Raw genomic sequence first — 20,594 nt, 5'->3', positions numbered from 1 at the left:
CCCTGCCAAAAAACTCAGGAAAGAACACAGGGACACACACACACACACACACACACACACACACACACACACACAGAGTAGGATAAGAGATTATGCAAATGCAGGGTTAAAGAGAGGTTGCTTCACTGGAAATGTTTCCTGCCTTTTTAATCTACTATTTTTCTCCTCCCTTTTGCTCTTTCCTTGTCTCCTCTTCTGCAAAGATAATGTGGATTTTCCCCAGCATCTTAAGCATCATTGCAACAAGCCATTTATGAAAGAGGGGAAAAAAGGACTATTTTTCACCCCCAATTTTCTTATACACATCAGTCAGTAAAAAATACCTGTGTATACACACATACACACTGAACTACCCAAGGCCATGCCCAAATCTCCACTGACTTGACTCAGACTCAAAGCTATTAATGCAATCATTGTGTTGCCACTATTGATAAGCAACAAGAAAAACCAGAACAAAGCTAACTTATCTTGACACCTTTTTTTTTTTTAACTTCCATTCCTACTTACTGTGGAAACACTAGGTTGTGAAGTTTTGGGTAACTCTTTCCACTTAAACTTGTTTTTCAAAGGTTTATCTCCCCAAAGAGTAGATGATCAGATGGGTAGAAGAGAGAGAAGAAAATGTGGGGTGAGGTGGTGGGTCAATTAGGAATGGGTGCTCCAGGAAATGAACAATGTCCTAAGCAGGTCTGAATTTTAAGCCTGGCCAAGACTATAAAATCAGTATCCTTTTCAGGGAAATGAGGCCCTTCCTCGTCCACACTGTGCAGGTTTTACTTCCAGGTGCCTATGGTCACTGGAGGACACAATCAACCCCACACCTTCCTTTCCCTCTTATAACCTCGTTGAAAAGAGCTGAGATGCAGGCACAGACCACAAGTTCTGGGCAGATCCAGACAAGGGCAGAAGCAAGCTTGGGGAGACAAAGGGGGGTCAGGGAAGGGGCACAGAATTAGGCTTGGACCACCCAGCACACACCTGTTACAGTGCAGAATCCCCCACAACATTTTTTAAAGTTCTGGAGAAACCATGATCATTGCTTTTAAGGAATTTGACATCTGGATTATTTAACATAAAGAAGAGTAGGCTGAAGTAGACATTAACCAACTCTAAGAACACAAATGATAACTACACAGAGCACAATGGGTAATTCCTCTTATGGCTTTCTGGGAGATAAGGAGCAAAAATGTCCCTGTATGACCCCTCAGTAACTTAGCATTGCACACAGCTTAGACTGTATATTTGTATGATTATTCCAATCATTGACAACTATTTACCAGAGCCTTACTATGGGCCAAGTACAGGCCAGATCCCAGTCTTACACCTATCACACCACGTAATGCCTACAATTCCCATAACAGCAACAGCCATGTCAACACTGCATAGAATTGCATCTCCAGCTCGACACAAGGCCTGGCACTAAAAAAAAAGAAAGAAAAAGAATATAGTCCAAACCCTTTATTTTAGAGTCAAGAACACTGAATTTCTGTCATTTGGTGATGTAGCTATACTCCAAAATAAAAAGACCCGTGGCTTCTTAAGGTATAATACTGACAGGAAAGGCTTGAACACTGTTTTAAGGAAAGCAACTCTAAAGGAGCTATCATTTTGGATTAAAAGGCTTTGGAATTAGAGAGCAAGCAGTACATTCAGCCTGTGCTTGTAATGGACATCTTTGGATGTCCTCCCCAGCACTCATTTTTCTCCTAACAGTTTTTGTGTTCTAAAGAAGGTTCAGGATACCACTACAAGGCACATATCTTAGGTCAAGCCCAGCAGTGGAGCCCATTCCCGTGGTAAGAGTGATTGGGTCAGGACAAACATATGACCTGAACCAGTTCAATCCAAGTGAACTTCAAAACTAGTACTTATTACACTGGTTCAGGATTGCTGGCTCTTCCCTAGTTGACTGTGTGTTCATTTGTAAGGCTTAGAAATTGACGGTTTTTTCACATGAATGAAGACAGTTTAAGGGTGAAGTTCACATACAGAGGCGAGCACAACCAGATCCTTAATGTCAACACGAATATCGAGGTCAAACTGTACCTGAAACACATGTCATGGATAAATTTCTCAGTCACAAGAACGACTAAATTTTTATTGTTTAAGCTGGTTTTCTTTCACTTGAATCAAAAGAATCCTACTATATACATACAAAGTATGTAACTTTGGAAAAGTAAAAATGAAGTTAACATCTACTTCAAAAAGATAATTTATGGATAAACAGGGAACAAGAAAGGGCTTAGCACAATGCCTGGCACTTCCAAGCCTTAAGTTAATATTATTTGCTTTTTTATGAAGATATTATGAAGATATGGGTATCAAAACCTTCTACAGCTTCTAATACCAACTTCAAAGACAGCAGTAACTCACTTCAATTCTGACTCTTAATTAGGCCACTCTCCACAGGTCCAGTGCAATCCTCTGCAACACTGCCCTGCAGGCACCAGTCACAAGTTCCAGGGCCCAGGCAGCACTTCTGACCGACTGGCTACAAATCCATGGGTTTCCACCTCTCTACCCAACCCCCTTTCGATAATTTGCTAGAACGACTTACAGAGCTCACTGAAAGCACTGTACTTTAGACTGTAGTTTTATTGCAGTAAAAGGATGCAAATCAGAAGCCAAAAGAAGAGTTGCAGAGAATGAGATCTCGGAAGGTCTTAAACACAAGCTTTTGTGTTCTTCTCCACATAGGGTCAGAATACATCACCAATCTGGCCCAGAAATGAAATTATCAGTCATGGAAGCATCCAGGGTCCTGAGATTATATGGGGTTTCATTACATAGGCATGATCGGTAGAATTACTGCCCACGTGGCTGAACTTAATTTGCAGACCCTCCTGCCTTTCTGATGTGGCAAGCCCCCACCTGAAGACTCCTGTTAGCATAGGAACTTAGTATGGTCCAGGGCCACCACAAATAACAAAAGACACTCGTGACGCCTATCATGGGAAATTTAAAAGATTCAGGGATCCCTCCCAGGACCTGGGGACGAAAACAGGCCAAGTTTTTCAACATACTACAGTAGAGTCACCACAGAGTTCCTTTAAGTAATCTGCTCACCTACCATATTAAAGAATTTGTTTACAATAATCCAAATGTAGCAAAGCAGCTGGGGCAGCCAGAAATAAAGTTATAAAAAGATTGAGTTACTGATAAACTGAGGTCTGATCTAAAATGAAAACAAACATCCTTGAGGTTATAATAAATAACTACATAACACCTATAAGTGCCCAGATTCACAGACTTTACTATTTAAATTACACATACCTATGAACAAAACCTATGATTCAGTGAAGATTTAATTTTGCCGAACATTTTAAGAAGACATCCACCATATAAAGTGGGGTATTACTGGTGGTGCTGTCTTTGGCTCGTTCTCTTTCAGCTCACCCGCCACACCATACACACACACACAGGTACCTGGGCAAACAAGGGTCCAATCAGGTGGGCTGACCAGGGGAGGCCCCAGGACCAGGCCAGTGGAGAGAGCTGGTTCCTCTAGGAGCTACGGAGAGCCTGAGAAGAGATACTAGCACGTCCTTGGGAACACCACCCAGGGTCAAAACCAGAAAAGCTAGATTGATTGTCCAAAAGTCTGAAGGGCAAATTTACAAGCCGGAAACCGGGAGAAAGGGCCAAGAAAGTCAGGAGCATGAAATAACAAAGAAGGGAGGGAAAAGTGAAATTAGTCCCAGACGAATAACATTGGTATCCCTACTGAGCACAGCACTGTCATTTCACTTTATTCTCATGAAACTCTACGAAGCTATTTTTCTCTCCATTTTTAAAAGTTACACACACACAGAGGTGAAGTTTAATAAACCTCATTACCTATATAACCAGCTACAATAATCATCTACTCAAGGAACTCATGATTCACCTGGAGCCCCCCTACCCACTTACCAACACCACCACCACCACAACCACAACAGGAAACACGTGCAAGTCACCTCAACAAGCCTGCGGGGAAATCTAGCCCGCTTCTCATTTTGATTTTACTGGCTCAGGACCTGCTGCTCCCTAAACAAGCAGCTGACTCCCTTCAGGTAGGCGAGAACAATGCCTACCACTCTGTTCAGTCAACAGCAAACATCAGTGGGACAGAAGTTTAGTTGCCACATCTAAGCTTAGGGAAGTATCTCCAAATCCCTACCTTCCTCCAAAAATCTTATTAGGGGCACATGAATTTATTTTCACACTGTTACTGCCTGGATTTCTTGGTGATTTTCTCCACAAGTGCATTGATTTTTTCTTTCCAACTAGGTCACGCAGCCTGACCCTACAAATCCACTGCATAAGCTCCTTCAGGATCAAATCCAAATGGCTGCCCCCACATAGGAACCCCCTCCCCCCAATCTGACATTTCCTTGTCTCTCAAGTCTCTCACCACCTCTAACACTCCAACTAGATGGAACTCCTTGGTGGTCAAGGTTTGGCTCCTGGCCCTCTGCAAGGGTTTTCTCCTCTCCTGGCCTTTGACTGGAAGGTCTTTCCTCACCACCACCACCTTGGTCCAGAAGCATCCCCCCTCCTTCCGAAAGCCTTTTCTGATCATCTGTCCCACCCCAGAACAGGGCTAGGTACCTCAACTCTGTGTTCCCACAAAGCCTTGCACATCTCTCTAACTGTACATTTACCACATCATTTTAGAGTAATTGGCTCTTAGGTCTCTCACCCCCAATTTTATGGAGCACTCCTTGAGAGCTGGCACTTTTACTTATTATTTAGTCTTCAGTGCCTAACAAAGGGCTTGGCCCATAGTAGGGCTTTATTAATGTTTATTGAATAAAATGAACAAATAAAAGGTGGAGGGATAGATGATGGATAGCAAGAGGCACCCCTTTAACTTCTTTAAATCTCTCCCAAAGAGCGTTTCACACCAGGTAATGCCTGAAGGTCTGATTCCCCCATAAGGCAATGAGCTCCTTGGTCCACCACCTATCACTTAATGGAATGGAATTATCCCCTTCCATTTTCATCAAGTGCCCACTAATTCCAATGCTCAGGGATCTGATAGACAAGCTTGTACTCACCCCGTTCACACCCTTCATGGTGACACTGACTTTAATCACATCCCCTGCCAGGTCCTTGTCAGAAACAGACTGCAGATTCCTAATCTCAAGTGTCTCCTTCCACCGAAGGTGCCCACTCGTTGTATGCTGTCCTTTTCTGGACCTGAGCCAACACTGTGATGAATTTGTTAGAAATGCTGCCATCACCATCATGACTGCTAGTCAAAGCACCATGAGTTGAAGTACCCTCCAATACCTTCCCAGTCAACATAGCATCATTTACTCTAACAACCTTTCCCCACTCACAACATCCTACACATATAAAACAAAAATGTGTCCCAAAAAAGTGTTCCTCATTCTATCAGCATGGCCTTGGAATTTAGTTTTTTAAACTCCCCCAGAGTACCTAAGTGTTTATATGTATGGTGGGGTAGGGAGGGAAAATCAGAGAATCCTTCTCTGCAGATAAGCTAAGATTTCTGCTTGGAGCATTGCCTTAACATTTCAATTCCACAGGTACTCTCTTCCCCAGGTAATTCCATCTGCAAATCACAAGTGAATCCCCCTATTCCACCGTGAGAAATAAACTACAGGATGCTGTATTTTAAGGACTATTGCCATTTTATGTTTCCCTGAAGAATAATTTTATTATGGTAATCAGCAGGTTAGAAAGCACTCACCCTCTATCCAGAAAAAAATCAAATTGGATGTATTTCCCCCTAGAATTTTTTAAAATTATTTTTTATTGTATTTTTATTTTTTCTTCCCCTCCCCCTTTCTCTCCCCAACCCTGCTGTGTTTTTTGCTGTCTGTGTCCATTCACTGTGTTAACTTCTGTATCTATTTCTCTTTTTGTCTTCTCATCTTTCCCCTCTAGGATTTCCCAGGATTTGATCCTGGGAACCTCTGATGTGGAGAGAGGTTCCCTGTCGATTGCGCCACCTCAGTTCCTGCTCTCTTCTGCACTTCACCTTGACTCTCCCCTTCATCTCTTGTTATGTCATCATCTTGCTGAGTAACTCACTTGCGCAGGTACTGGCTCACCATGCAGGCAAAACTGCACTTGGCTCACCACGTAGGCACGGCTTGCCACGCAGGCACTGGCTCACTGCGCAGGCATGCTTTCTCTTCTTCTGTCATGACAGCTCACTGTCTTGCTCATTTTCTTTAGGAGGTCCTGGGGAACCAAACCTGGGACCTCCCATGTGAGGTGGGCACCCAACTGCTTGAGCCACATCCACTTCCCTAAATACTTTTTTTAAAACTACAATTACAGCAACCTATTCTTAGAAACAGGTAAGTTAGAAAAGCATTCCTGTTACTTTACAAAGCCTAAGCAGAGAGTATCTATCCATCTATTCTTTCATTCCCATAATTTAAAAAGCATGTGATTGGAAGTTACTGAAAATCTCTCACCATCACTGCCCACAGACAGCATGGTTAAAATCTGCACCATTACAATGTTGCTGAAAGGCCCACAGAGGAAAGAAACCAAATGTTTTGTATAGATCGGCAGTATTTCACTGCAGCTGGGCAAAAGGACAAAAATTTATTACCAGTATTTAGCCATTCTCAATAATCAATATTCACTAGTAAATCATTTTCCTTGATTTCTTTTCAAAGAATTTGCCCAAATTGGTGCTAAACAAGAAAAAAAGGAAAAAAGAGGTACCTGTGACTAAGAAAAGATATGTGAGCATTGACGAGAACCATGACTGACCAGGAGGTACCTTACTGGAGAAAAATGGTTGAAAAGGTGGTTCTCAGGCCTGCCTGCCCAACGGTGACTCCAGGGCAACTTTTATAAGCCAACACCTGGGCCCCACCCCAGATATTCCGGTTTAGCTGATCTGGGGTGTGGCCTGAGCATTTGTAGTTGTAAAAGGTCCCCAGGTGATTCTACTGTGTAGCCAAAATTGAAAACCACTGATTAAGTGGGTCCAAAATGCATATAAATAAGAACTAGGAAACAGTTTTGAAATTTATACTTAAGACAGTGGATTTCAGACAGTAAAAAAGCAACAACAAAAACAGTAAAAATAAAGGGAAGCCTTTATGTTTCATCTTGTCATTTTAAGGAGAAAAAACTCCAAAAGCACATTTGTAAAAATCAAATGATAGGAATCTTGACTGTGGTGGTGATTACATGACTCTATGCATTTGCCGAAAGTCATATAATCATGTATACACACACACACACACACACACACGGTATTGTATGCAAATTAAAAATAAATTAAAAGCATACAGAGAAGAAAATCAAATGATATATTCTTTTAATCCAGTTATTCCCAATTTTGACTTAGAATCATCTGGGGAGCTTTTAAAAATCCTGATGCGAGGACTGTCCCACAGATCAATTACATCAGACTCTGAAGTGGGACTCAAAAGCTCCCCAGGTGATTCCAATGGGCAGCCAAGGGCTGGGAACTGTGGAGCTAAACACATATCCATAGAAATGTGGCTCCCTTTCAACACTGCCACAGAGGGAAATTTACAAAAACTAAAGAAGAGAGAGGCCTGCTCCTGTTGCCAAATCAGTGCTGTGTAAGGCCAGATATTTGAAAAAAAAAAAAAAAAATTGGTCTCTCTTACAGGAATATATTACATATTTCAGGGCCTGCTCTGGGCCCAATTTCCCAGGACAGTTCAACAACTGCCAAAGGGGGCAGTTGTGTAATGAGTCATAAAGGGCTATGGTGAACAGCTGGCTGGTGGCTGGGGACAGCACCAAATATTATCCCAATGGCTTTAGGAAAGTTCATTTAGCTTCCAATGAATTCAAACTATTATTCCCATCCTAAAAACCTAAGCCATTCATCACTCAGGGACCTCTGCACTCACTCTAAGGCAGTGAGCCCCAAAGAGACTGGCTTCTACGGAATCACCTGAGGCTCAGATCTAAAACACAGACTCCTGAGCCCCTACCTTCATGGAGACTATGATTCCAGGATGAAAAACATATCCATAATGGCACTGGAGGGAAACAATCTCCCATGTTCACAGGTTCGGTGAAGAAAGCCCAAGCATGACACAGGACCTAGAAGCCACATAAGCAAAAGTGGATAAATCCAACAGAATCTCATAATTTTAACAATCTACTTGGCAAAACACACTGTGAACAAAGAGCAAAAGTAAATGATAAACTAGGAAAAATTACTTGATAAACTAGGAAAATTAAGGAAATGCATTAAAGTGTTAACTAAAAGCAGTTGGGGGTAGTGGGTGTGGCTCAGGCCTTTGGGCACTCACCTCCCATGTAGGAGGCCCTACCTTCGGTTCCCAGTGCCCACTGGAGAAGGTGAGCAAACAGTGAGCAGACAGATGAGAGAACCATCTGGGGGGGGGCGGGTTTACTAAAAAGAAAATAAATAATGTAAAAAAAAAAAAAAAAGAAAGAAATCTTAAAGGGGAAGAAGATGTGGCTCAGGTGACTGGGCTTCCATCTACCATATGGGAGGACCCAAGTTTGATCCCTGGAGCCTCCTGGTAAAGGGGTGCCCACACAGCAAGCCAGGCAGCAAAATGATGACACAACAAAAGAGAGGTGAAGGGGAGGGTCAAGGCGAGCTGCAACAGAAATCAGGAACTGAAGTGGCACAAGTAATAGGGAACTTCTCTCCACATCAGAGGTCCCCATGATCGAATCCCAGTAAATCCTGGAGGAGAAAAAGAGAAACAGACACAGAAGATGACACAGCAAATGGACACAGACAGCAAAACAGCAAGGCGGGGTGGGGGGGTGGGGAGAGAGAATAAATAAAAGCAGTTAAACTAAGAAAAATTAAGGAAATGCACTAAAATCTTAACTAAAAGCAATTATCTCCAAGGTAAAGAAAATGTTTGATTTTTTTTTTCCTTTACTTTTTAAAAAAATTTCCCACATTACTTTCATAATCAGTAAAAACAATAAATTTTTAAATAAGAAAAAAAGACAGATGGAATCTATCAAAATGATAGTTGCTGCGGGACTTGTAGTAACTATTTTATCCTTCCACTTTTATAGTACTTTTAGTAATGATCATCTCATAATTTTATAATCAGAAAAACATTTTCTGTCTTTATATAAAGAGCAGCTGGCAGTGAATAAGAACTACTAGCAAAGAACCCAGCCCTGGAAGTGAGAGTTAAAACCTTAACTGTACTCAGCTGAAGGTCTCCACACGTTCCTTGTTATAATAAAATCTGTCAGTGTCTTCCTGTCTTGGTAGAGGGAATAAGACTAGACAATTTCGGCACAACCCCTAAGGCATATGGATATCTCTGGGGCTGATTTACTATCATTTTCAAGAGGGCTGAGGGCACTTTTGCCCAGGACAGATATTTTAATGTTACCAATTACATTCGTTTCCTAGCTGCTAAAAAAATACTATACAATGGGTTGGCTTAACAACTGAAACTTTTTGCCTCACGGTTTCAGAAGCTAGAAGACTTGCTTCCTCCCAGGGTGGGTATCTTCTGGCTGGCCAGCAATCTTTGGGGTTCCTTGGCTTTTCTGTTACATGGCAAGGCTCTTGGCGACATCTTCTCCTTTCTCTTCTGGGTTCTGTTGACTTCCAGCTTCTGGATGCTCCTTTTAGCTTTTCCTTCTGCGTCCAATTTCCTTTGCATATAACAGCTTCAGCCATATTGCATTCTGGCTGCCATCATTAAGTTTGGGCACATTTTAACTAATAACACCTTCAAAGGTCCTACCTACAAATGGGTTTACACCCACAGGACCAAGGGTTGGGACCTGAACATGCCTTTTGTGGGGGGCATAATTCAATCACCAACAGCAATATAAGAGCCAACTGACCCTCCTGCCAAGCTCATCTCCATCCAAGAGCAAGTGCTAAGGTAGGTGGCTGTTCCTTTAGCAGGGTTTGCTTTGCATCCGTAAGGCCAACAGTTTCCTGATACAGAAGGACCGGGAATTTTATCTCCAAATCCAGAAGTACAGGACAAAGGTCCTGGTTCAACCAGGCAGCAATGTCTTGAGGAATGCCAGGCTGACACACAGCACTGAATCCTGCAGACCAAACCTCCCTCACCATCACTGTCACCTAAAATGATTTCTAAAGAAAACTCCAGATCCTGGCACCAAACACCTGACACCGTTTCACCAATTACACCCCTCACCTACAAATACAAAATACAACTCACTTATCAGGGCCCATATCCCAAAACTTTCCCTTTGGAGGCCTTCCCAAACATCAAAGGACCCACTTCTCTGAGCTCATCACTCAGCATATCGCTTTGGTACTCTGTGTGTGTGCATATGTACATGTATGCATGTGCATTTAGTGTAGTTACATATATACATATAGAACCTACAAATATACGGCCTGTATATTGAGGTGTATGTGTATATATATATTATAATATGCATACTTATACATAAATCTTGTAAGCTCTCTACTGAAGAAAAAATTTTCAGTTATTCATGGCTTGTCTGTGCAGATAGAAAATAAGCTCCCTGAGAATAGGAGGTAGTCCTCTGTAACCTCTTTATCACCTCTTATACATAGAGAGAACATTTCCAAACCTCCAAATAAAATAGAGATTACTTAGGACAGAGTCTGGGAGAGATTCATTTTGGGCAGTACCTTAAACATTTTAAAATGTTCCTTCTGCTTGGAAGACCTTTAGAATCTCCCAAGAGCCCTGCACAGCAGAGAAGAATGCCTCCTGATCAAATGTGGGAAGGGCAGCAAGCCTGCCCAAGGCCACCACGACTGGCCCGGGCCACCCCAGGTCAGGGGTCGAGCGGGCCTGGCATTGGCTTTACTGGGCCTATGGGGGGACTTGAAGAGATACAGAAGCAAAGCCCCAGTGATGCGGGTGTGTATTCCACTCAGTGGAGTGCATGAGTACACTGGCTATCAGGGTGCATGTTTCTGTCTAAAGTCAATGCATCAACGTTTTCATAGTGATTAAATAGAAAATTCACAGTTTTTTTTTTTCATTAAGTACCTTGCTTATTGAGTTTGTTGAGTATATCACCTAAGAAAAAATAATAAATGCAAAAACAATTTATATGATCAGCCATATCATTACCCACCTCCAACCAGCCCCCTTGTGCCCCATCACTGCCAGTAGAGCAGGACTAAAGCCTCTAGTTTACTCCCCTTTCAGCTTCCCTTGCAGTTCCCACTGGCAGCAGAATTATGGATCCAACACCACAGCGTAAAGAGTTCTGGCCCAGACTCTCAGAATTCCTCAGCAGAGTGGCATGGGAGGGGCACTGACAAAGGAGGCTCTGAACTAGAGACAGGGGTATGGTCTGTAGCTGAGGGGGGCAGCATCTGGCTGGCCTCACCTCTGCTGCTAAGCAACAGCATATCTGTGGATGTCACTCTTGGGGACTTAGCCTCCTCATGCCTTAAATTACATAATCCTAAGGGTCCTTCCAGACAAAATAGCCTACAAGTCTCATCAAATGTCCTTTTTTCTGCAAGGCATTAGGTATTTCGTTACTAAAGTGGTAATATGAGGGAAGAAAGTGGAAGAAGCAAAAACTGACAAGAAAAAGGAGAACGCAGCATTATTTTCACCAATTTCTGATACCTGAGGAAAAGATCAAAATGAATTCTAACATTACCACAGAAATGTGACTGCAGTAATCTCAAAGATGGTTCTGCCAATGCCTGAAAAAATATGGCAGGGGGTGGGAGAGCAGGGGTCCCCTGGGGACACTAGTGAATAACACCATTTCAGAAGTGAACACCAGGATGTACTCAATAAATGCTGCAGCACCAAGTTACATAAATCTGTATACAAGAGTTAATCCCATACCAGTTTTAAATCATCTCTAAGAGATTGGTACATTTCAGGGATAACAGAACATTTTACAATCACTCTCATTTTGTGGAAGAAGATTCCTTGCCTAAGGCAACATGGCTAGCATTAGCAAAATTAATTTTAATAAGCAGACTAAACATCCCAAAGAAACAGAGTAGGCTCTGGTTAGGGAGTGAGACCTGCAGCCAGAAGGGATAGGGCTGGAGCCATGTGACCTTGGGCAAGTGTCTTAGGTTCACCAAGTCTCAGTTTCTTTACATGTAAAATTAGAATAGCAACAGTAGTCTTGGGAAATGAATTCATGCACGTGCAATACTATGGTGACCACTAGGATGATGACTACGATGTAGTTATTCTTGTCCTAGTCTGGCTAACTTTATGACTCAAGAGGAATCATTTGAATTTTGTGAGCCTTTTATTTTTTTAATAATTTTTTTCCTCCCTGAGATGGCTCCCTTGTCTGTTTGCTTCTTCTCTGCTGTGTGTGTGTGTGTGTGTGTGTGTTTCCCTTTAAAAGGAGGCATTGGGAACTCAACTCGGGACCTCCTATGTGGAAGCCAGGTGCTCACTGATTGAGCCACATTTGCTCCTTGCTCATTTGTTTTTGCTTGTTGTCTTGCTCATGGTTTTTGTTCATTGTCTTTCCCTTTATTTTTGCTTGTTGTCTTCCCTTTATTTTTGCTCAATGCCTGCTCACTGTCTGCTCATTGTTTGTCTTCTTTAGGAGGCACGCGGAACCAAACCCAGGACCTTCCATGTAGGAGAGAAGCACTCAACTGTGTAAGCCTTTTTTTGATTGTGTGCAAAACAATGGGAAGAGGATCCATTTCTACTTAAAAGTTTTATGATTCTATGCTCCTCTCTATTAATATTCTTAGGGAAGCAGATGTGTCTCAAGCGACTGGGCTCCCGTCTACCATATGGGAGGTCCAGGTCCAGTTCCCGGGGCCTCCTGGTGAAGGCAAGCTGGTCTCTGTGGTGAGCTGGCCCAAGTGCAGAGTTGGCACAGCAAGACGACTCAATGAAAAGATACACAGAAGAGAGACAATAAGACGCAGCCGATCAGGGAGCTGAGATGGCTCAAGAGATTGAGCATCTCTCTCCCACTCCAGAACGTCCCAGGATTGGTTCCTGGTGCTGCCTAAAGAGAAGACAAGCAGACACAGAAGAACACACACGAATGGACACAGAGAGCAGACAATGGGGGGGGGGGGGATAAATAAATAAAGCTTAAAATATATATATATATTCTTAGGAGACTTATCATGGACAGTAGAAACTAATTTGAACCTCCAGATCCTACCACAATTTCCCAAACATTTGAAAGAATGAGTAAATGAAGCAAGCATAATAATACATATATGACTACAGCCCAACTAAGCCCAAATTCAAAGAATCTGAAGTAATGACATTTTGGGTAACTATTAATATAACCTCAATAGCTGGCATTAACTGACACTTAACTATATGCTAGGCACAGAACTACTTAAAATACAAAGTTTCATCTAATCCTATGTGTCTACTTCAAGACTGTGTCTGAGGTCCTTTCTGGGGCTCAGAGAGAAGTGACTGGCTCTTGTCCCCCAAGTCACAGCTCTCCCTGGCTCCCCAGCCCTGTATCTTCTTTTGCTACACCACACTGCCTCAGCACCACCAATGAGGAAGGGCCACCCCAAAACTGCTTCCTACACACACACACACACCATACACACACACACAAAAGCAAGTACCCCTGAGAACAGGAATGGCTACATTAAGAGAAAATTTAGCAGAAAATCTTCCATTTACAAAGCTCCTATTTACAGCTTTGTGAAAGCCAATTATTTTAATTTATGAAGCAACAAGACATTTTCATTCACTAGCATTGAAAAGACTATATTATCAGAGCAAGGTATACTGGAATAGTCTAGAATTCTCATAAACAAGTAGTCCCAGGTGGTTTTCGGGGCTCTCCCTCCTAAGGGAGTAGGAAGGAAGGGGTTTATGTTCACAGAATGCCTAACTGGGAAGCAGAGAGTCGTTTCCACCTCAGACTCTCCTCCTCCCCATCCCTGAGCACCTCAAGGAAACAGGAGCAGCAGCGCCTAATCCCTAGTAACCCGGGGGAGGTCCAAAGCAGACTCGCTTTCCACTGCTCCGTTTCAAAGCCCTCGCTGCCTAGCAGCCCCCATGCTCGTGAGCACGGCCCAACTGGGGCAGGTATGCTATGAAAAGGAATTAAAAATCATCTAGCATTCCTGTAGCACACGGTAATTCACTAGACTTTTGCCCTTAATTTCTAACTTTATTTGTTTCAAATTTTTAATTAAAAAAAGTGGTCAGTATACTGATTCTTTAAAATATTGAGGTTTACACATAGTTAATTTTCATAAAAGTTAATTTCATAAAAATTTTCATAATTTTCACGTGTGCCTAAGAATATGTATTCTCCAGCTGGGAGCAGAATTCTATACATGTCCAATAGATCAAGTTGGTTTTTCTTCTATATCTTTCCCATTTATTTTTTGCATATTTTATATATATATCTATATATAGTATATATAAATAACTGGAAAAGGCCCACTAAATTCTCCCACTATTTGCCAACTTCTCCCTTTGTAAATCAGTCAGTTTGCACTCTCTCTACACACACACATTCACACACACACACTATATAAAGCTACATTCTTAGGGCAAACAATCTTAGAATTATTACGTATTCCAAATTTACAGTGTAGCCTTGTGGTTAAGACCACAGGCAGCTTCAGAACCATACAGACTTGGGTATGAGTTCCAATTCCACAACTTGCTCTTTTTTTTTTTTTTTAAAGAGCAGCGGGTTTATAGAAAAAAATCATGCAGAAAGTACAGAGATCTTATATACCCACCCCCGCAAGCACAGTTTTCCCTATTATTAACATTTTGCATTAATGTGGTACCTTTGTAACAACTGATGAAAACATTATTATTACAAAATTAGCAATAATCCATAGTTTATATTAGGGTTCACTCTTTGTGTTGTTGCAGCTCTATTCTGGTAATATATACATCTCCTAAAATTAATCATTTTATCCATTTTCAAGCATACAATTCAGTGACACACAACCTGCTCTTCTACTTCTGGTTCTTCATCCATGAAAAGGAGGTAAACACTTGTATCTCATAGGGTGTTATGAGGATTAAAAAGAAACTGCAAGTATTTGTAGCATAGTGCCCAGCTCATAAGATGATAGCTGTTAATAAAAGGGACTCCGACTTACCTAAAATCATGCAACTATTTGGTAGTATACACCTAGAATCATCTAATTCTTCATCACCTGCTAATCAAGCAGCATCATGGGGTAGGAGTAGAGAGAGATTATCAAAAGTGTTCATTCCATGGCTTTAGGGTTGGAGAAGCACAGGACAACACCACCGTGTCCCTACCTCATTGACAATGCTAGTTCATACATCAGCTGAACACTTGATCTCCCGCAGCTTAATTGCAATTTCCCAGTTTAGTTTGTTTTCTCTAGGATTTGTTTCCTCTTGTTGCTGGTTTGAAGGATCTGTTGAAACAACTGCATGAAAATGTGCTTTATAAACTTCTGGTTCTGAGAAACATTTGGCATATTTAAAGCAGGCAAGAGTTAAAATCTAAACTATATATAACTTTGGAGGATTTAACCCAAGCCCTGAGATCTAGGGCATTGTAGGGAGGAAAAATGTGTGTGTGAAAGTAAATTCAGGGTAGACCATTCATTTCATTAGCAGCTTCCAAATCCTCTACAACATTCTCTTACATCCCAGTGGAGTGAGCAAATCTTTGTCAAAGTCAAAGTTAATTGCACATCAGAAGGAGAAGAGATTTTCTTCTCTGGCTTTTGAACTCCAAAATTGACACTTGGGAGTCATTCTGTCTCAAAATGTCAGCTGTAGAGGAAAAAAATACTACAAAAAAAGCATATAAACCAGCAAGAAAACCTGCCAAAGAGAAGAACATTCTTAGAAAGCCTCAGGGGTTAGCAACACACAAATCTACTTTAAAAAATAAAAATAAAAACAAAAATGCCCACCCCTGCTGAAATGCAACTCCTGCAACTAGTTTTTGACCTCCAAGTTCATGAGAAACAGTCAACTGCAGAAAGTCCACAGGGCAAGCAGCACAGTGCCAGGTGCCAGGTCCAGCTGCCAGGATCTGGCACAGACCCATCCATATGCAGTTGTACCTTGCAAAGGTGATCCATATTTTATTAATGAGAACTTGGGAAATGGACCGCCACGGCCCAAAACGTTATTTGGAAACCATCCCTCGATAAAATGTAGGCACCAATCAACTGTATAGTTTGTCAAATCCAGAGAAAAAAAATTTTTACAGAATTTATTGACATAAATTCTCTCTTTTATCTCTTGATAAATTCACTCTAAAAAGGAAGGGGAGATTATGTCAGCCACTGACACTTTCTGCTAATCCTTGAGAGTCCCACCAATGCTGGTCAAAGAATAGAGTGTCAACCAGCAGAGTAGTGTCCCTAAGTGCCTGTGCTAACCTGCTCCAGGGCTTCCACCAGCCATTCTGTGCCTTCCTAAGAACCACTGCACAGGGAGACAGAGCTCAGACAGGTGAAGAGGCAAGAAAGCCCAGGGTGGAAGGTGATCTACCATTTACCAAAAAATATTTTTACTTATGATCACTTACCCCATCAAGTTTCAGATTTGTAGTTTAAGCATCTGTTGGAGGACTGAATCATGCCCCCCACAAAAAGCATGTTCAGGTCCCAAGCCCTGGACCTATGGTGTGAACCCACTTGTAAATAGGAATTTTGTTATTGTTAAGAGGAGCTGAAACTGAATAAGAGTGGGCCTTAACCCAATATGGCTGAAATTTCAGGTTCTTCAAAGAAGCAGAGTGATGGGCATGTTGCCATTTCCCTCATGAAAGACAATTCACCAATGTGACTTGGAGGCATCTTATAAGCAAAGGAAATTGGACACAGAGAAAAGTCACAAGGAGTAGCCAGAAGCTGGAAGTCAACAGAACATAGAAGAGAAAGGAGAAGATGCCACCACGTGAATTGCTACGGAACAGAAAAGTCAGGGACCAAGAATGTCCAGCAGCCAGCCCCAGAAAGCAATGATCTTCGGGCAGAAATCATCACCTTACTGAGAACTCAATGTTGGATTGCCCAGCCTCAAAACTGTGAGCCAATAAATTACAATTGTTTAAGCAAACCCACTGTATGGTATTTGTTTTAGCAGATAAAAAACTAAAACAGCACCTTTGACCCAGAATTCAAAGGAATAAATACACTTTACTGACAATTTTCAGGAAGGAAAAAGGAATGACAGTGTAAGAAAAAAAGAAAATAATGGCTCAAAAATGGAATACTCTCTTCTTTCCATCCAAGCCATGAAGGGAAGCAATGGTGTAGAGCTTCCTACACCTCTAATTTAATGCTTCAACCTGGCAAGGACAAAGCATACAAGGAATTAAACATATACCTTCCTCTCAAAAATTAAACAAGTATACAAAAATTTTAAAGTGCCTAACAAAACAACCTAGTAAAAAGAAATACATCAAAGAAATCTCTTTTTAGGTCATTCTATCTCCCTCAGGGGATGTGACTGGTTTAAAAAAAAAAATTCTGGTTATATTTACTTGTAAGATATAACATACTGGTAGAACAAATTCAAACATAATTTTATCCCTGTTCCCATCCCCCAGCAAAATAACCGCCACTGAACAGCTGAGCAAACATTACTTCAAATGTTTTCCATGCCAACTGTGCCTACCATTAATTGAGTACCTGCTATATGCCAGTATAATTCTCAGTCTTCACCTGTATCATTTGTCTTATTCTTCACAATTTCCCTACAACATGGATATTTCTAACCTACTTTATAGACAAGACAGGCTCAGAATGGCAGGTTATTTGCCCAAAGTCTCCCCTCCCCCTGCTAATAAGTACAACTACTAAAACAGTTGGATACACACTTTAAAAAATGATTAACTGAATAATACTGAACTTCCTATTCTACTTGATATTTCTTTTCCCACTTAACAACATATACAGCCATCTGTACATCCACTTTGTGTTCTTGGTCCCTATATCAGTTTTGAAAAAGGAAGAGCAAAAAAGTTTGATATACCGTGTTACTGACAATGGCAGGGTAGAAACAAAATCTATTCACAGTTCTGTATTGCCCCGACATCCAAGCTGGAAGATACAAGGGTTATTGTTTTTAGCCAACTAAAGAGAGTTGCATGTCTGTGCATGTACATGTTCCCACGTCCATACGTATGTTACTTGGCTCTTGTGCTTTCAAAAACCTTCTGGGAAAAATTTCAGGTTCTTCAAAGAAGCAGGGTGATGGGCATGTTGCCACTTCCCTCATGAAGGACAATTAACCAATAAGATGTTGGAGGCATCCAACTCTACAGTGATAAAGACTGGAGAATCCTGGGAAACGGTCTTGGCCCAGTGGTTAGGGCGTCTGTCTACCACATGGGAAGTCCGCGGTTCAAACCCCAGGCCTCCTTGACCCATGTGGAGCTGGCCCATGAGCAGTGCTGATGAGCGCAAGGAGTGCTGCTTCACGCAAGGGTGTCCCCCGCATAGGGGAGCCCCACGCGCAAGGAGTGCACCCGTAAGGAGAGCCGCCCAGCGTGAAAGAAGTGCAGCCTGCCCAGGAATGGCACCGCCCACACTTCCTGTGCCGCTGACGACAACAGAAGCGGACAAAGAAACAAGACGCAGCAAATAGACACAGAGAACAGACAACGGGGGGGGATTAAATAAATAAATAAATCTTAAAAAAAAAAGACTGCAGAATCCTCATACAAAGATGACATATACTCTTCAGCTCTTGGCTCAAACATTTTTATTTCATCTTTTTTAGATACTAACTAAAGGACTTTTTTAAATCTTCAAGGATATTTCCTCAGACATATAATTTCAATTTCACATGCACATAACACAATCCCTTATAGAGCCTGCTTTGTTGAGAAGGATGTAGCTAATTGCATAGTCTTCAACCACCAAACAGAAATTAGCCATCATAAATTATACTCCTTCTTCTGCTCCACTGATAAGACCCACTTTCCCTTATCCCATCCTTCCTGCCTTCTGGCCTGATTCTAGCATACCATGCATCAGCCTATGAAGACAGGAGAAAACTGGAATCATCAGTTCACAATTCTCAATTTTAAAGCAAAGTGGCAGAATATGCAACGTTAAGCTTATTTAATATACTATCATCACCACCCAATAATTTAAATTGAAAAGATACAGGGAGTAATTCTCTCAGTATTTCCTTTATGTGCTATCAGGGATGCAACTTAAAATAAGGGTGTAAGCAGTAAAAGAAAAAGAAACAGGCCCCAAGCTGAGACTTCTTTGACTTGGTTTCTATTAATATTTATGAGATATTTACCAATGCACATAAGAAACATTCAATCACCCCATCCCAAGGGTGTTGGGCCTATCAAACCTGACTGTTAAGGTGATACCTACCTTTTATATGAAAAGCATATTTAAGAGGAAAGGGTTTGCCTGATTTAAAACCCCAGCTCTGTAGGTTCCAGGTTTGCCCAGCTCTTGCCACTTACACCCATGTGATTGCTAGGTACCTTACTTTCCTCATGTGCAAAATGGGGATACTATTAGTAACTAACTCTTAGAATAGTTATGAAGTTGCAGTAAGTTAACACATCTAACGAATCCCTCTTAGAACTCTGCCTGGTACATGTAATAATTTTAAATATTACCAGTAATTGTTATCATTTATTTATTCTTTAAGCATTATATTGCTACCTCATACTAAAAAGGGCAACACTGGGAAACGGACTTTGGCCCAGTGGTTAGGGCGTCCGTCTACCACATGGGAGGCCCGCGGTTCAAGCCCCGGGCCTCCTAGACCCGTGTGGAGCTGGCCATGAGCAGTGCTGATGCGCGCAAGGAGTGCCGTGCCATGCAAGGGAGCCCCACGCGCAAGGAGTGCACCCGTGAGGAAAGCCGCCCAGCGTGAAAAGAAAGTGCAGCCTGCCCAGGAATGGCGCCGCCCACACTTCCCGTGCCGCTGACGACAACAGAAGCGGACAAAGAAACAAAAGCAGACAAAGAAACAAGACGCAACAAATAGACACCAAGAACAGACAACCAGGGGAGGGGGGAAATTAAATAAAAATAAATAAATCTTTAAAAATAAAAAGGGCAACACTAACATTACATTCACTGGCTCTCTGTTGTGTACCATTCTTTTGTATACATTATCCCATTGAGTCCTGAAAACACTCTGAGGCAAATAGGAAGTTAAGTTTCAGTTGAGGAACCTGGGCTCAGAGACGTTTAAAACCTTGCAAAACATTATGCAGTTGGAGACTGTGAAATCTGAACCAGTCTGTTTTATACTACTACTACCTCCCCAATTCCCAACACAGACACAAGTAACTAATAACGAGTTGTTAGCCAGCATTTAACCAGTGTTTACCCAATGCAAATAAGTGCTTTATATCCACTCTCACTCCATTTAGGAGCACAAGGATAAGTAAAATCATTATTCCCATTTTACAGATGAGAAAACTGAGACTTAAATATTAATAGTTGAAGTAATTTGTCCAGGCATATAAAGTAAGTAAGTAGGAGAGCTAAGACAGAGTTGCGGAGTCTCCCATAATTGTTCCAATAATTTTTTTTAAATGAAAGGAAGCACACCACTGTCTACTAGGTTCAATAAACTTTTGGACCATCAGATCAGTATTTCCATATAACAGCTTGTTTATTTGTTTTTCCCAGTGGGTAGGGTGGTAAGCCATGAATTTCCCAATCTTCTTAT

General features: G+C 41.7%; 1 protein-coding gene and 1 long non-coding RNA gene across 8 annotated transcripts in view; one reads left to right on the top strand and one right to left on the bottom strand.

Moving 5' to 3' along the window:
* LOC131278019 (uncharacterized) overlaps window positions 1–12,770 on the top strand; it is a 29,930-nt gene extending 17,160 nt beyond the window's left edge. The window contains exons 2-3 of the long non-coding RNA XR_009185118.2: window positions 12,526–12,581; window positions 12,680–12,770. This is a non-coding gene — a long non-coding RNA (uncharacterized lncRNA). The remainder of the gene's footprint in view (window positions 1–12,525; window positions 12,582–12,679) is intronic.
* TLN2 (talin 2) overlaps window positions 1–20,594 on the bottom strand; it is a 476,435-nt gene that overhangs the window by 310,084 nt on the left and 145,757 nt on the right. The window lies entirely within an intron of this gene.

The sequence above is a fragment of the Dasypus novemcinctus genome, chromosome 3, assembly GCF_030445035.2.
Source record: "Dasypus novemcinctus isolate mDasNov1 chromosome 3, mDasNov1.1.hap2, whole genome shotgun sequence".
NCBI lineage: Eukaryota > Metazoa > Chordata > Mammalia > Cingulata > Dasypodidae > Dasypus > Dasypus novemcinctus.
The sequence above is the reverse complement of the archived record's forward strand: the minus strand, read 5'-3'. Positions and strand labels throughout refer to the sequence as shown.